Source organism: Miscanthus floridulus, chromosome 19 (genome assembly GCF_019320115.1).
Source record: "Miscanthus floridulus cultivar M001 chromosome 19, ASM1932011v1, whole genome shotgun sequence".
NCBI lineage: Eukaryota > Viridiplantae > Streptophyta > Magnoliopsida > Poales > Poaceae > Miscanthus > Miscanthus floridulus.
The window spans coordinates 82,912,685-82,928,830 of NC_089598.1; the positions used below are offsets into that span (position 1 = coordinate 82,912,685).

The 16,146-nt window shown below is 50.6% G+C and overlaps 1 pseudogene; it reads right to left on the minus strand.

Moving 5' to 3' along the window:
• The window catches only part of LOC136529876 (protein STRICTOSIDINE SYNTHASE-LIKE 10-like), a 54,308-nt pseudogene extending 39,426 nt beyond the window's left edge, over positions 1–14,882 (minus strand).
• Between the last annotated feature and the right edge of the window lie 1,264 nt (positions 14,883–16,146).

Genomic DNA, 16,146 nt, shown 5'->3' on the forward strand with positions numbered 1-16,146 from the left:
ATTGTGAGGGAGTCGGTGCTGGACACCTTCATCAAGAAGGGGGTTCTGCCACCGAAGGAGGTGGCGCACTAGAGGGCTCCTATGGGGGAGGATTTCCCGCGACCTTGGGACAACGAGGTTGTCTCCTTCCATGAGCACGGGTTAGGATACCCTACGCACTGGTTCTTATGCAGTCTCCTCAATGAGTGGGGCCTAGAGCTGTAGCGCCTCAATCCGACTAGGGTGTTGCACATCGCCGGATTTGTCACCGTGTGTGAGGCCTTCCTCAGGATGGAGCCGCATGTGGATTTCTTCCAACGGATGTTCTCTAGGCGAGCATTGTCGGAGGGGAACCCGCTCAGGGTCGTGTCGGTGGTGGGCTTCATGCTGCAGAAGAAACCAAGCGCGTCAGGCTCGCACCCCATGTATAGCCCCTGCGATTCTAATCGGGGGTGGCACAGGGAATGGTTCTATATCAGGAACTCGATGGAGGCACCGTTCCGGCTTTTTATCGATAGGAGTCCAGAGAGGCAGGAGAGCTAGTTGTGGGGCCCCACCAGTCGGTAGAAGAAGAAGCTAGAGATCATCGGGGTAGAGCTCCAGAAGCTAGTGCAGCACAGCCTTGACGGGGTGTGGGTGTTCCACACCTTCTTCCACCATCGGGTTGCTCTGCTGGCGGAGAGGATGTGACCAATGTGGATGTACAGCGGCCTAATGGACCCTAACCGGGCATCGCCAGAGGAGCTAGCGGATGACAAGGTCTAGAGTCATCTTGATCGGGTGCTGCAGCTAAGGCCTAAAGAGACCCTTGATGGAAAGCCTAGAGCTCTCAATGCGGCGAAGCAGTCCAATCTGGTATGCTCCCCTCTCTTTACTTTCGTGTTCTTTTCCCCTTTTGCTCTCCAGTATCTAGACTTCAAGTCATCCATTTCATAGGGATTCGAAGTTTACAAGTCCCGGTCGCATCTTCCGAAGGGGCCAGAGGGCGTGGCCTAGCAGGCCACCCTAAAGGAGGCGACGATTGAGAGGAAGAAGAAGAAAGCTGAGAAGGCTCGATGGAAGCATGAGAAGGAGATGGAGATCGCCCACCATGTGTGGGCCAAGAAAAATAGGAGCGACGTTGAGTTAGAGCATGAGTCGGAGGATCCCATGGAGATGGGTGATGACGTGATCTTCTTCGAGGACGAGAGGGGCCAGGAGGTCATTGCGACCTCGGTGGAGTGTCATGAGCCTACGGTTGCATCTGCCGGTGGCGAGTGGGAGGTGGAGAGGCACGACGATGTTCCTATGCTGGGGAAGCACGCCATGAGCTCGTATGCCGTTGGTGAATGGGAGGCGAAGCGGATGCGGTCACCACGCCCTTCGGAGGTGTCGGCGGCCCAACGATCGAAGGAGCGGGCTCGCACCCATGCATCTTTGGGGCTGGCGTCAGCACGCGACCCACAACTGGGGGACGTCCCACAAGCTACTCCGACCAGCGTGCCTTGAGCCGATGGTCGTGGCAATGCACGGGCTGAGCGGGAGCCAGTCGGGTTGACTCCTTCCTCGGTCGAAGTGAGGGGGCATGGGTCGTGGCTCGGGAGTGGTCCTCTCCCGGCAGGCCTGTTGCCGGTGGGTCGAGGTTTTAGAGCCCTGCCGCTTCTGTCCCAGTATGCACTTGTTTTCGAGTTTTTGGGAGTGCAACTGACCTGTTCTTTTCTCAGCGGCCAGATGCTGACGGGACTGAGCGTCGCCCCAACTTCCGTATGGGAGGAGTGGAGGCCCACCTTGCACGGTGCCATGACGAGTGGTGGGGAGAGCAGGGTGGAAGCGGTGGGTCCTTCTCTTCTAGGGGCGGTGCCCCTCAGGTCGATCGCCAATACGGCGGTAGCGGCAGCGACGGTGTTGGCGGCGATCCCGGTGATGACGGTGGAGGCCACGTCAGAGGTGACCCTTACGGCCCCTCCTACCCTGGCTACGATGGAAGAGGAGAGGGAGACTGGGCTCCCTGCCTTGCTAGCGGAGGGCCGCATGACTCACCCTCCTGGTCAGAGCTGGAGGTGCCAGGGGGAGGTTTGGCTAGGCCAGAGCCGAAACGTCTACCAATGGCCCATGAAATTGAGGTGGTGGAGATCCCCTCTGACGATAAAGCAGGTGACAAGGTGGAGCCACCGGCACCGTCGTAGGAGCTGGTGGTGGTTCAGTCATCAGCTGGTCCGTCCAGCGGGCTAGGGGACACCGACCAGGTGTGGCCCTACCCCCGAGGGTCTGAGGAAGGTTTGGTTCATCCTTCGGGATGAGTAGGAGTGTCAGCTCTAGGACGTGCTTGGGGGAAGAGGACTTGCGATGGAGTCCGATCTCAGCCAAACCAGGGTGAAGCTAGAGGAGGCCCTGGAACGGGTCAAGTCCGTCTAGCAGGCGGTCATGGTCGACCTGCCCCATGTCATAGAGGTGAGTTTTTCTATGCTCGTCCTTGACTCCTGGTCTTTCATCGGTTGCCTCAGCACGCTTGCTTCTTGTTTTGCAGGGTCTAAAGGAGATGTCAAGCCGCAAGTCTGGTTTCCTCTAGATGGAGCACGCTCGGGTCGCCAAGCTCAAGCATGAGCTAGAGTCCACCCACCGTGAGTCCCAAGACCAGGCAGCGGAGGTGACCGAGGTGCTAGTGGAGGAGATATTCATGGTAGAGCTGGTGACCTCCGTCGAGTGGGGGCTTGAGGCGGCGAAGGTCCGCCAGGCGGAGACCGAGGCAGCATTGTAGAAGTCCCTAGCAGAGACCAAGGTGGCACTCCAAAGTACCCTAGAGACCCTAGAGATGGAGCGGAAGGTCCTAGAGTCAGAGCGGAAGGCCCAGTCAGAGGCCGACCAGGAAGTGCTCGCGCTCTAGGGCCGGGCACTTGACACTGAGGAGTTGAACTCCCAGTTGCACGAGTAGGTGACTCGGTAGGAGGAGCAATTCTCCATCCTTTAGAACACCCACCTCAGTATGTACCCTTTCTACTTTTGGTGTCTTTGTTTTTTCCTTTAGCCTGCTTCTGAGCTTGTCGTCCTTTTTCTAGAGCTGGGCAGAAAGGTGGAGTCGTTGAAGTGGGACCTGGAGACGGCCAAGGTGACAATTGGCCAGAATGTGAAGGCGCTGGCCACATCCCTTGAAGAGTGACATGCTCTCGAGGGGGAACTTGACTAGATACGCAATGTTGCCCTGCTCATCATCTCGGAGGTCTTCGTATCAGCACCAAGAACCAGCGCGCCTGCCATCTGGCTGGCGGAGGTTCCAAATGAGGTTTGGGCCCTCATCACCAATGGGATGTTCTATGGGACATCGGGGGTGCTGACCTCTATGGCAATGCACCATCTAGACCTAGACTTTGCCACCATCTACAGCGGGAACGCCGATGGCTAGAGCACGAAGGACATCCACTCGCTTGGGGAGAGCTTGCTGCCATGCGCACAGTTGGTGATCGAGCAAGTCTCCACGCAGTGGGTGATGGATGCCCACCGTGTGAAAGTGGCCGAAGGCATGTGCTAGGAGGACATCGCCCAACCGACAGATGGAGTGGAGCCCAGGTCAGGGGTGAACATCGCCCCTCCTCCAACTGAGCCAAAACGTCGCCCAACCGGAGAGCGAGCAGACCCTACCTTCACCGGTCGAGCAGGTAGCCGATGCCGCCAGGGAGCCACAGTAGATGTTTTAGAGTAGAAATACTTTAGCAAATGTAAAAGATAATGTTGTGAGGGAGCCCCCTATGTAAAGTGTTTTTGTGTATTCATGAATACAACAAATTTGTTTTTGTGATGGAACTACTTCGTTCGGGGAAGCTTGTCCCGTCTGTTCCTTATTTTTACCTTTGCATAATTTTATTTTTTATTCTTTCTTTTTCGCACCTGCCCATTTGTGCCATAAGCTACAACCTTAAGAGCCCGAGTGTGTCTTGCGAGGCTCAGCTGCTCATAACCGTAGGTAGAGGCAGGGTGCGATCGGTCGGAATATTTAAAGTAAAGTTACGTAAGGTAATTAAAGGAACAAAGTACCCTTTCATTCAGGAAAAAATGTTTTTATCATATGATAGTAAAAAGAGAGGTGGCATCGCACCCCCGTGGAGCCCCCGAGCGATCTAGGCTAAAAGTGTTTGGGCCAGGGTGCTTTATAGGAGCAAACGTTAAGTGAAAAGACGGTAAGACTAAATTTTTAAGGAAAGAAACAACGTAACTGTTCGATGTTCCAAGTGTTGGTGAGAACATCGCTGTTGTTGTCCTTCAGTCGGTAGGTGCCCGATCGAATCACCTTGGTCGCCGTATAGGAACCTTTAGTCATCCGGATCCTTGCCCGCCACGCCTCCTTTCTTGGCTACAATCTCCTTGCCTTTTCCTTCTTTTGGCCCGCCGGCCTGTCGCAGAAAGTGCTTGAGGAGCTCACAGTCCTTGTAGAGGTGTTTGATGGGGTAGGCATGATTGGTGCATGGGCTCTCCATGGGCTCATTGAAGTGGTCAGGGAGGCCCTGCTGGGGCTACTTGCCCATGTGATTAGTCACGGCAACCAACGCGGAGTTGGCCAGTCAGCGTCGATCTTCCTTGTTCTTTTTGCCCCTCTGCGTGGAGGGGCCCTCATCCTAATCCTCGCGCTTGGCCTTACCTTTGTCTTGACCTCCATTGAAGACCGCTTCGACCGCCTCCTCACCAGAGGTGTGGTTTGTGGTGACATCGAGTAGGTCACGGGTGGTACGGGGCTTCAGGTAGCCAAGCTTCTGGATCAGGGACTCGTAGGTTGTCCTAAAGAGGAATGTGTTGATGAAGTCCACGTCAATGACATCAGGGAGGGAGTTGCATCATTGGGAGAACCTGTGGATGTAATCCCGCAGGGACTCGCTGGGCTCTTGCTGGCCGCTCTTGAGGTCCCAGGAGTTACTAGGGCGGACATACATCCCCTAGAAATTTCTGACAAAGATCCTCTTGAGGTCCACCCAGTCATGGATATTGTTGTGTGGGAGGAATTCAAGCCATGCACAAACATGTTCTCCCACACAGATGGGAATATATTGAATGATGAAATGGTCATCATCCACCCCTCCGACTCGGTAGGCAAGCCAGAAATCTTTGAGCCATATACCAGGGTTCGTCTTCCTAGTGTACTTGGTGATTTTGGTGGGCGATCGGAAGCATTGTGGGAATGGTGCTCTCTGGATGCGTCGGCCAAAGGTCCATGGTCCTGGGCCATCCAAGCTACGACTCCGGTCGTCCGGCCAGCGACCACGCTTGGGGTGCATTTCACCGCTCCCCGTGATGGTTCAGCCAGGGTTTGTGTCACCTACCCCCATGGCTGCCCTATGGATATCATCATTATGCTAGGCCTAACGCCGGTTGCTGATGATACTACAAGCATCTTGGTTCGGCCCAAGCCGCTCGCGTATAGGCGGTCGGTGCGGAGCGGGCGCTACGTTAGGCTGAGGCACCGCTGTGGCCTCCTATGCCGTGCTCGGCGGCTGTAGCGGTGAGCGGATGGTGTAACACCTCGGTGTTAAGCATGCATTACCATTTCATCCCATGAGCATAATCATCATCACCTCATGCATAAGCATCATTCATGCATTTCATTTCAAAAGAAATGAAGTATCATTTCATGTGGTGCTTAAGTTGATTGAAATTCATTATGTTTAAAACAATGTGAAATGCCATGCTCATGTTTGGATGCCATGATTTCTTGTTTTGATCACTAGGATAGCTTATAAACATTTATGATACAAATTGGAGCAAAGTTTGTATTTAAATTTTTGCCAAATTTTGCTTTTAAATAATTCTTCAAAATTAGGGTTTTGAATTAATATTGATGTTTATTTTGTAATTCAAAATATATTTGGAATTTGACTTTGGTCTTAAAAGCAAAGTTGTAGAGAATAAATTTTTAAGCAACTTTCATTTTTACACCAACTTTTGAAACTGCTTTAAAATAGTTCAAAATTTCGTTTGAATGAAAAAGGATTTGAAAATAATTTGAAAAAGATCAATTCATCTAAGTTGGGCCTCGCGCCTCACTTCTGGCCCATCAGCTGAAGCCGGCCCAGCGCTCCTCACTGCGCCGCGCCTTCGCCTTGGCCCAGCTCGCTCGCCCGGCCTGCCTCAGCGCCGAAGCCGTGCCCGTTCCCGCGCGCCGCGCCTGACCGATGCTAGAGCGCGCACGCCGCGTGGCCGCCATGCGCCGGCGAAGCTCACCGCGTGTCACAGCCGGCCTGCCCCGCCCTCCACACGCTCGCCTTCACCTGCCGACCGCGCCGCCGGCTAGCTCACCGTCGGCGAAGAGCCGGCCGGTCAGCTCCGCCCCTGTTTCGGTCTGACCGACAGGTGGGGGCTGTTAACCCATGGGGGCCTGCTCGTCAGCGCCCTAACTCGGGTCTAGGTGCACAGCACTGGGTGCACCCAGCGTTTTTATCGGCTGATTTTTGAAAGGATTTAAGAAATGATTTTTAGATTTCTATTTAAATGCTTTGGGAATTTATAACTTGCTCAAAATGGCTCCAAATTTGTTGAAACAAATTTTATTGTGTTCCTTGTCACCAGATCTACATGATAAAAATATTGCATGTCATTTTTGATATACTTTAATGTAGAGCTTTATTTAATTCTTGATATTGCAGATATCTTGTAAAATGTTTAGTAAATCCTATATGTATCAGAAAAATATGATTCCAAGTTTGTTACTCTTCTTGTATAATGTACTTTCTAGGAAAAATATATGCCATGCATGTCCTGTAGAAAAATTATGAGGTGTAGTTCAAGTGCCTTTAATGGCTAATTTTTGTTATTTTTGCTAGAGAGAAAAATTTGTATAAAACATGCATGTGATAAATTTTGTACAGTGATTATTTACTATTTAGAACCTAGAAAAATACTAAATCTATTGTTTGACACTTTTCATAGTACAAAGTATTTTCATGATCATAATTATGCCATAGCTTGTCATTTTTGTGTAGGCTAATCCAATTATTCAAATGCCATAAAAATTTGATGGTAGACTACTTAGGGTAGTACTGTGCTATGGTAAATTTTCTAAGATTTTTCTATGCTAGAAAAATAGAAGTTGCTATTCAAACCTCTTATTAATTAGGGTTTGATCAAATGTTGCTTTATGCATGATTAAGAAATTAGTGAAGCTTTGGTGTATCTTTGAAGCATTTAATGAGATGTGTTGACGTAGCATATTAGTAGTAGAAGAGAATGCAGTAGATAACATGTGCTTCTAGTACATGTTCTTGGATGATGTTGACTACCTTGCATGCAAGCATATTCATTGTGTTCATTTCATCCGATGCACCTTTTGCATAAGCACTTACGCACCTGCATCATACAGGATCGCAAACTGAGAGCCCGGTCGTCATACCCGAGGAGCAGCTCGAGGTGTAGCCGCAAGAAGTGACCGAAGCAGACGAGGAGGACGTTGAGGAACTTCCGGAGTGCCCTGATCACCGCCCGAGCTCCTTCGAGAGAGGCAAGCCCCGGAGCATTTTTCTCCCCGATTTGTGATTATTAATTAATGCTTTACTTTAATTGATGCATTACGTTCAGGAGTTGTTTGCAACTGTTGCTGCATTATACCTTGTTTACCTTTGTTATACTATATCCTTGTTACCCTGGTATCCGTAGTCGAGTCAATGCTTAGCTGGCTTAGACCGGTACAAGTCAGGTGATTTCCTGTCACCTGCGAGCTATAGGTGGTTACCTGGATCTGCTTGGATAACTATGTAGTCATGGTATAACTAAGTGTTAATTTGAAGTTGAGACCGGACGGAGACTTATAGGGTTTTGGACTATAGTGCTTTCTGTCTGTGTCGATTAAGGACCGACCGTTGTTGGGCCTCAGGTCATGTTGAACGCATGCCTTACATTTAGCTGGCCGAATAAAGTACCTTTCGACCGTGAAGCTGGGAGATTATTTGGGCCGAGTAGATTGCCCGCAGCGCACTGTACCGGAGCAGGTGTGGTAGGACATGGGGGCGCGATGATAAGACCAAAAGGCAGTCGGTCGGCCTTCGGGTACATGTGGTTCCTGGCAAACTCGAGATTTTTCCTGGATAGTTGACTCAGTGACTGATACCTCACTTTAGCGGGTGAGTGAGGTTTATGTAAGGAATAAATTACCAGCTGGTTAATAATCGATTTGAATCGCCATCGTTCACTGGATAGTGAACACTTGACTTGAGTTACTTCATCGTAGTAATGTTGATGGAACACTTGGACAGTTATAATGAATATGACATTATGGAAGTTGTTAATGATCATTGGTTATCATTATTTGCTTAATCACATGCTTGCTCTAGTATAGGTGCAAATGTAGTCAACAGGTTAATAATAATTAACTTGACAATAATGCTTTTGGAAAGGTTCTTGAAATGCTAAAAATGCCTCTTTTTGCAAATGAGTCAGCTACCCTACTACAAAGCCCTTTATAATCCTTGGCGTCACTTTATTTTCGGTTATGTCGGGTAAGTCTAGCTGAGTAACTTCTCGTACTCAGGGTTTTGTTCCCACTTGTTGCAGATGGGCAGATGTATTACGACTACTGTATCAACTGCCTTTATCCTGCGATGGGTGATGCTTAGGACCATGGGCATGGTCATTCCTTACGTCTCGTCTGATGCTTTTGTTGGAGATGATCATTAGTTGGCACTGTATTTGAACTCTATGTGAGTGTGTGTGGTTTTGAACAAATGGCTTCCGCTACTTCTATTTGAACTCGTTTTGTAATAACTATGTTTAAACTCTGATGTACCTGTGATGCAAACTTTTATGTAATATGTGATGGTGACCGCTAAACTTATTACGATCTTAGCTGGTATGTGAGTTGGTTTGAAATCCTTTATGATTTCACGGACTACCGGGTTATACGGGCTTAAGTTTGCTAAATCGTCTGCTCTGGCAGGTGATTTTCTTACTTAATTTCGTATAATTGGTTGGTTCTGTTACAGATGGAGTGATTCGTCTGGTGCGTCCCCACTCTCCTAGTGGGGAGAGGGGCCATGAGTTGGTGTCATGATGCGGAGGTCTCCTCCTATTGAGTGGCAGCGGTTTTCACCAGTGCCCAAAGGTTCCGTTTGATCGCCTGTTCCTAGGGGTCGTTCGGCTCAGGAAGGCCACATAGAAGCATTGCCATGGTAGTAATGTTCTGGCCAGCCTGAGCAAACTATAGGGGATTGTTCCTCCGTCCATGATGTTGTGCTGGATCTGGCAGGCATGACCCCGGGCGCCGCTCACCAGGTTACACGCACGGGGTGCAGCATGGTGAGCCGAGCGCGCCAGCGCAGGTGGCGGTTGGTTCTACCACCGTTGTTGTAGCTCCTCGCCATGCTCTTATGCAAGCATGAGGGCCCCCGCATGAGGATCTAGAGGGGTGTGAGTCTACAAGGACTCCGCTACCACTGGTGGTTGTCCCGGAGCGTTTGCCATAGCGCACTCTTAGGACGGATGGTGGCAAGGTGCCACATCGCTAATGCTGGAGCCGTCACTCTCAACCTTGTCATCCAGGAGCTCATGGAAGTGGTGGGAGCAAAGCTCGCCATTCCCATGAATTCGGATGTGAGAGGGGCAGCGCCAGTGTCCTTTAGGGCCCCCGAGCGTATCTGTCCGTGGGGGACACGAGGCCATAGGAGAACCGGTCATACGGTGGTTGCGGTGCGGACAACGCGGTCCCTCTAGATAATCGACGGAAGATAGTAAATAGCGAGTAAATAATAGCATATACATTACTCATAGCGGGGTTTGACCAGAGCGTTTGCTCGGAATGAAGCGCAGGCGCCTCATCGTTGAAGTCGTCGGGTGTCCCAAAACTGATGGAGGGCGCCCCTTCGACGGGCGCCGGGACGAGTGCCTCCTCGCAGAGGTGTAGTATGCCAAGCCGGTCGGCGACAAAGTCCAGGCTTCTGAAGAGGAAGGCCTAGGACAGCTCGAAGATATCTGGAACCCACATCCCAATAGTTGGGAGTGCGGGAAACTCCAATGAGCCAAAGCGAGCCATATCACTTGAGCCCGCCATGGCGAAAGTGGCAGAAAATTGGGCCATCCGATGACCAAAAAGTGTGAACATACAACGTCTTTCCCACGAACGACGCCAACTATCGGTGTAGAAAGTGACCAACACATAAATATTTGTAGTTTTGTTGTATGTTGTGATCGGATGTGGCCTAGTACTCAATGACACAGGGTTTATACTGGTTCAGGCAACGTGCCCTATGTCCAGTTTGAGTCGGTTGGTGACTTTATTCCTGAGCCCAGGTGCTCGAAGTTTGCTGTGGGGAGCCTTACTGCATTTGTCTGGTATGGGAGTTGATGGTGCCCACAACACTGTAGGGCAAATGTCGGCACCCACAATACTGCTTGGGTTCTAGCATGCCTATAAGGTTGTAGAGCACCCTTCTGACATGTCCTGTCAGTTACTGTCCTACAGGTGTATAGGGTATGGTCCTCGATATTACGGTCGACTTGAGTGCCCTGCCTTACTTGCTCTGTCCGTTTCCTGGTCCTCGCCGAGCGGGCATCCCCGGTCGGTTGGTCCCAGTCAGCTTCGACTACGTCAGTCAGAGAAGATCTATAAGCAGGGGTTCGGTGCATCCCCGGTCGAAGACGCGGGTCGGAGTCAAAAGCGGTGTTTGGACAGGCCTTCTAGTTGGAGAGACAGGCCCGAGTCGGAAGCAAGCATTGTTCCTCCTTAGCAAGGCCTTTCGGTTGGAGATTGGATCGCCCTTCTAGCCTGTAGTTTAGGTATTTGGGCAGCCCAGGAGTTGCGTGTCGTTCGCAACGTCGTCTGTTGGGCTAAGCCTTTGCTGGGAAGCCGAGCCATGAAGGACCTCGGGTTTATGAACCCAACAATGAGCTACAAGTGTTTGACTCAACATGGTACAATTTAAGTGATGTTTGGAGGTGTGAAGAAGCTTGCCTTGGATCAAACCGAGTTAAATATCTTTGGGAAGTATTATAGATTGAATCAAATTTGGGAAAATGATCCTCACCCCATTGATTGACATTGATAATCTCAACCTATCTACATTTTAACCTTTGTGGTCATTGATGACAAAGAGGGAGAAATAGTGTACAAAGATAGTAAAAACACAACAAAGGGGGGAGATAAACAAAGATATAAGTGATAGAGGGAGAATTTGACATAGGGAGAGAGATATGACAAAGGAAGAGGATCAATTAAAATTTTGAGCACACAAGTAGGGGGAGCAAGATCATAAACTTGGTGGATGCATTTAAATGTGCATTTTCATAAGTTTGCTTGCATGGCACACGTTTTAAATTTCAATATCCATACTTATGTGGTGTATGCTAGTTGTAGGTTTGAATAATGAAATAAAAAACTAGCATGCATAGGTTAAGTAACTAGACTCATGCTCACATTATGAAAACTAGACCCTTACTTCTAATGTTGATCTCATGGGGTATTCTAGTTCTTGTGTATGTCTAGTTACTTATTGTGCTAAGGATGGTATATTGGTGCACTCCGATTGGTATCATACTTTAGAGGTCCATGTCTTATAACTTAGCATCATTTGGTAGACATTGTCTCCTATATTTCCTATCTAAGCATATGTGCAAATGACAATCCAAACTCGTAGCACATATGTAGGGGGAGCAATTGCTACTATTTGGGGTTCATGAAACTTTTCCATATCCTTTTACACATGGTAAATATGTTTGGGCAAGCAACATGGATTCAATTAAATTTCAATTCATATCTTTGTGTAAGGGTTGTCATCAATTAACAAAATGGGGGAGATTAAAAGCTCTAGTTTGGTTTTGGTGAAATGATAAAACCCTAAGTGCTAACCTAGTTTATCAAAGTGATTATGAGATAGATAGCACTACTCCAAGTGGTGAAGCAAATAAAGATTATGACTTGATGATGGTGATGCCTTAGTGATGATCAAGTGCTTGGACTTGGAAAAGAAGTAAGAGAAAAATAAAAAGCTCAAGGCAAAGGTGAAACTTGATAGAAGCTTTTTCTTTTTGGTGATGGAGACACTTAGTGAGTTTGATCACATTTAAGATCGATAATTATACTATTAAGAGGGATGAAACTCGTATTGAAATACGGTTATCAAAGTGTCACTAGATTCTCTAACTCGTTGCATATGCATTTAGGATCTAGTGGAGTGCTAACACCCTTGAAAACATTTGTGAAAATATGCTAATATATATGCACAAGGTGATACACTTGGTGGTTGGCACATTTGAGCAAGGGTGGAGAAGTTGGTGAAATGAAGAAGATGATAGTCACTGAAAAATAGTGATCGAACGCTGATCACGTGGTGACCGGACTCGGGGGAGCAACGTTCGATCAGTAGTGGATTAGTGGTGTTGTCTCATTTTTGATGACCGGACTCTGGCTGAACACTGTTCAACGTTCGGTCCTACAGACGTGGTGCGCATAGAGAAAAGGTTGAGTGACCGAACGCGTCCGGTCATGAAAAACCGGTTCTGGAACCTCTCTGGAAACGACCGGACTCTAGCTAGTCTGCGTCCGATTGTGCAGGAGCGGACACGTTCAGTCGCAAAACAGAGGCTCGGGGAGCTCTCTGCAAACGATCAGACTTAGGCGGTGGTGTGTCCGGTCTTGGCGCAGGGGTGCGTCCGGTCATAACTTAAGTACACTATTGACCATTAAAATCAGGTGATCAATATTTGAAGCAGGGGACACGTGGCAAAAATCTGAAGACCGGACGCTATAATCCTGCGTCCGGTCAATCCGACCGACGCGATCGGTCGCCCCAATTTCTCAGTGAATAGAGGAACCAATGGCTCTATTCGTGGGGGCTCTCTAGTTATGTCCCATGGCTGGCTCAAGCTCTCTCCCTTGGCCATTTGCATTAATATAGCAACATTTTGAGCTTAGCCAAAGCCCTCCCACTCATTTCCATCATTGATTCATCATCTTTGTGAGATTGGAAGTGAATCCAAGTGCATTGCTTGAGTGTTTGTATCTAAAGGCACTTGGTGTTTGTGTTTCGCTATGGGATTCTCTTGTTACTCTTGGTGATTGCCGCCATCTAGACGGCTTGGAGTAGCGAGGATCGTTGAGCGGAGGTTGGTGATTGTCTCCGGCTCCGATCGTGGTGATTGTGAGGGGTTCTTGACCTTTCCCGGCGGAGAGCCAAAAGGTACTATAGCGGCTTGTGTGATCCTCATCTTGTGTTAGTTGTGCCGCACCTTATTGAGGGTTTGATGTATGATGCCAATTAGCGCGTGAATCTTCAAGTGAGTGAATCGCCACAATAGGGACTAGCTTGTCGGCAAGCAAGTGAACCTCGGTAAAAAATCATTGTATCATCATTTGATTCCGAGGTGATTGGTATTCATTTTTGTGATTGATTGGTTCATTCCTCGACTTGGCGTTATAACCATCTTGCTCCCTCTCTCTTTATATTACCATAAACTAGTTGTCAAGCTTTTTTAGTATAGCTAGTCATGAGAGCTTGTTAGTTTGGTCAGTGTGACTCTTTAGTTAGTCTTTGAGAGCACACTAACTTAGTGTAATGACTAGCCAATGTGTTGATAGAGACTATATAAATTAGAATTGTGGTAGATGACTTGTATTTTTAGTTGACTAGCGCAACACTCGTTTCGACTCAGATTTATCTAACCGGTTTACTAAGTGTTGTTGTATAAATTTTTTATAAGCTATTCACCCCGTAGACATTAGTTCTGTTATCCGGTCCTCACCTCTCTTTTATGGCGCTATGCAATGGAGATCCATCAACTATGAAACGGTTAGACGCCCCTTATCAAAACGTGGATCCGAGAGCCCAGTTAACCGTTGCACCAGTTGAAAGAGATAATCTAACACTTTCGTCTACTGCAGCGTCTCGCCGTCGGCGCCAATCCGAACAGCGACCAGGTGCGAGTTCACGCCGAACGGGAACTCGTTCTTCTCCCGGCGCAGTGCTACCCAGTACCCTCACTTCCCGTCGGGCCTGACGTTGTCCGGGTACCCCGGCAGGTCAGCGAGCGTCTCGGACGTGCCGGCCTTGGGCCCTGGGAGCCAGTACCTCAGCAGCTTGCACGGGCCCGTGAGCGCGACGACGAGGTGGGTCCCGTCGGCGCTGACGGCGACGCCGTTCGGGTACGTCACGCCGGACTGGAGCACCGTCACCTGGCCCGTCCGCGGGTCGTACCTCATGATGCGCCCCGTGGAGTTCCCCGTGGCCGTCACCATCTGGTACTGCGACCGCCGGTACGTGCTGCTGCTGTCGGTGAAGTACACCTCGCCGGTGCGCTGGTCCACGTCCACCCCGTTGGTGAAGAGCAGTGGCTCCCCGCCGGCCTCCGTCGCCACCACCGTCGACTCCCTGCCGCCCGGACGCACCCGCATCAGCCCCATGTACGCGTCGGCGACGTAGAGCGTGCCGGAACGCCGGTGGAACCGCAGGCCCAGTGGCCGCCCGCACCGCTCTCGGTGGCCACGGGCGGGAGCTCCGACGGCGTCGCGCAGTTGTTCTTCCTGTAGCTCGGGCTGTACGTGTACGTCGTCCAGCCAGAGCAGGAGCCGTTGCCGTTGCCGCCCCACCGGAGGACGCGCCCGTCGGCGACGCTGACGTAGGGCCCGGCGCCGCGCCCATCGAACGCGACGCTCTCTGGACCGACCACCAGAGAGTCGGGCAGCTCCAGACGCTGGACTTTGCTTGCGTCGATGGCCTTCGCTGTGGCCGTGGCGGCCGCGGCAGAGGGCAGCAGTAGCAGCAGGGACAGCGAGATCACCAACAGAGCCAGCAGCTCCGACGTGCGGCGTCCCATGGCTGCTGGTGCGTCGAGTGCCGCCTGAAGGTTTGTTTCTTAGCTGATCGGTGCGATCGCTGATGCTCTGGTTTGGTGGAGCAGGGCGTGCCCGGCGGCCTCGCCTTTTATGGGGGCGATTCCAGCAGGTCGGAACTCCGAATCGACATCAGAGGCGTCCAATTCCGAATGTCCTTCTCCAAAGACGAACGGAGACACAACGGGCTCCAAAGTAGCAGAAGGGAAGTGGACATCGAATCCGTTTCGGCATTAGTACGTGGTGCATAAACCAGATTACGAGAGAACAGAGGAAAATTAACCAGTTGGTTATGGATTCTGTTGTAAGGCTAGCCTGACAGCGAAGAACGGCGGCAAAATCTATGCCGCCCACACGGACTTGGTTGCCCCGCCAGCGACGGGGTCGCCCGAGCCCACCCGCTTTGTGCTCCCGCTGGAGGGAATATTTTTTTAATTTTAACACTTTTTTTAAATTAATTCTAAATCTAACGCCGTTTGTTTTTTATTTTCAAATCTAACACTTTTGCCCGCGTCTATTTTTATGGCACGGCGAAATGCCTGTGCCGCGCCATGCATGATGGCACGGCGAAAGGGCTGACGTGGCAACGACCGCAGCGCTGACCGGTGATGTGACAGCAGCTACTGCACCGCGGATCTGGGCGCAGCACTGCCGCGCCACGGTGCATGGCGCGGCAAGCCGCGGGAGGTGCAACAGCAGGGCACTACTGTGCCAGTGCATACTGTAGCAGTCGATGGAGACGCAACAGCAGTACACTACTGTAGCAGCAGGCCTAGTGCGTGCGGTTGCCTGCTGCTTTGCAGGTGAAGGGACGTGCTGTCCCATCAAATCATCTAGCCTCTAGGTATGTATTCAAAGAGTCATACTCTAAGTCTATGTTAGTGTCGGGTACCATAAAACGGGGTATCCCGAGCGTACACCAAAAGAGGCACTAAAATTCCATCAACGACAAAGTTAGAGGGTAAGCCATGGGCTCATAACCAGCCCCGTCCGAGCCCACCCGGCTCTCCGCATCGCCTCAGGTCTCTCACGGGAGGTCTCGGCATCCTGACGTAATTTCCGCCTCGCGCGAGGCCTCTCACGGAAGGCCTCGGCAAGGAGCCCAATCTCCGTCTCGCGCGAGACCTCATTCTCCGTATCGCTCGAGGCCGGCTTGTCCATAGCCCGTCGCCCCCGCCTCGACCGATCTTCCCGACAGCACGTCATGTCCCATTAATACGTCAACCACTCCCGCAATCTCAGCCGGACGACGGCTCGACACCGCGGAATGGCCGACGGGACGTGAAGTCGCATCAGCGCCATACCAGCTGAGACAGGGCACGGCGGGGATTACCGGTCACTGTATTCTGACGCTGTGCCCACGATCAGCGTCCGCACTACACTGTGCCCCGCGATCC